Genomic DNA, 1525 nt, shown 5'->3' with positions numbered 1-1525 from the left:
GTCAAGATAAAGGGGGGAGATTGAAGAGAGAGAAATAGGGATTTTTTTTTATCTTTTAAACACTTTGTACTTCAGGAAAAAAAAATATTCAATGATTTTATGAGTAACAAAAAGTGGAGTTTGTGTGTTGTCCATCTCCATATATTTTGTGTTATTCCATATCCTTTTTAAAATCAAACATGGAACAATAATGTTTGTGTTGTCCAGTACTATGATTTTTAGGAAATCAAACAAACCCTAAGATTTTAGAAAAATAAATTAAATAGACATGATACACATTTAACAAAGAGTATCATTCATTTTTATGTGAACTACTTTTACTAATATCTACTCACTTAAAGAGAAATAAACTACAAAATACATGCTCTAGCCTTTTACTTCCTAACAAAAAAGTTGGAGGATAAATACTTTGAAAGATCAATGAATAGTTCAAACCCCTACTTTTCAAGCTCTTGCAGTTGTAGGCGTAATTTCACTGAAGATTTCATTCTTGATATGGGTGTGTAGTTCATTATAAGGTCATGAGCACTTATTGGGTGTGAGGTGGTTTTATTTCAACTATGACATCTCGTGTGTATTTGACCTTACCTTCTCGAGATCATCCTTATATTATCTGTTTTTCATTTAGAGAATGGATGTTTAGACGTGTTTGTAATGGATTCTCCTCCAAATCACCTAAAGACCTTGTGGTGAGTTGTTGGATTGAATGAAACCCTGCAAGTTGAGAGAGAATTCCAAGGAAAACATGGTCACCTGGTTTCATTATATGGTGTCGATGGATTGATGGACAAAGCAAAAGCTCCCTTTTTGCATTCAGTAGAGTAACTAAAGAATTAAAAGCTTTTATTAACGATATATTTGCAAACACCATCAAGGTCAGGAGTTAGTTTGTGGTTGAGCCCCACCTCTATTTTGTCTAGGGTGTAAGGGATGTTGCTATGTTATGGGTAGTGCTTAAATCTAGAGCAAGACAAGGTGAGTTAGTTCATGTGAAAAAAGTTGAGGTAATCATGAAACTCTCTTTTCATCGGCCACCTTACTCAATGTGTGCAAATATTTATTCTATATTGTTCTTGAACATTGATGTGAGCAAGGGAGTTAAGTATAGATGAATAAGTTGGTGTTTAAAGAGAAGGAGAAAGAATCTGGTCATTGACATAGCTTTTGATATATGGAAGAATGTCGAGACCTATGAGAATTAATTCAACGAGTTTGATTTTTCAAGTTCTTATTTGTTCAAGATGACATAGTTTGTGGTGGCTAAATTATTTAATCCTTTCAAAAACATAATTTTTAGTGATTTTGAACTGTAAAAAATGTAATAAAACAAAATAACAATAAACCTAATGGCATACTATCATTTAATGGATAAAATAGATAGAAAGAACTAAAACTTAGAAAAAACAAGAGTTAAAATATGTTGATTGATCAACAAAAAGTTTAAAGATTAAAAAATTAAAAATCACAAAATATTGAAAGAGGAAAAATATAATTAACCTTATTAAAAATTATTTATCATAGTATA

The 1525-nt window shown here is 30.9% G+C and overlaps 1 pseudogene; it reads left to right on the top strand.

Annotated features, from left to right (window-relative positions):
- The first annotated feature begins 420 nt into the window (after window positions 1–420).
- Window positions 421–1112, top strand: LOC114420502 (annotated as a pseudogene).
- The last annotated feature ends 413 nt before the right edge of the window (window positions 1113–1525 follow it).

This window comes from Glycine soja, chromosome 7 (assembly GCF_004193775.1).
Source record: "Glycine soja cultivar W05 chromosome 7, ASM419377v2, whole genome shotgun sequence".
NCBI classification, from domain to species: domain Eukaryota; kingdom Viridiplantae; phylum Streptophyta; class Magnoliopsida; order Fabales; family Fabaceae; genus Glycine; species Glycine soja.
This window is presented reverse-complemented; position numbering and strand designations above follow the sequence as displayed.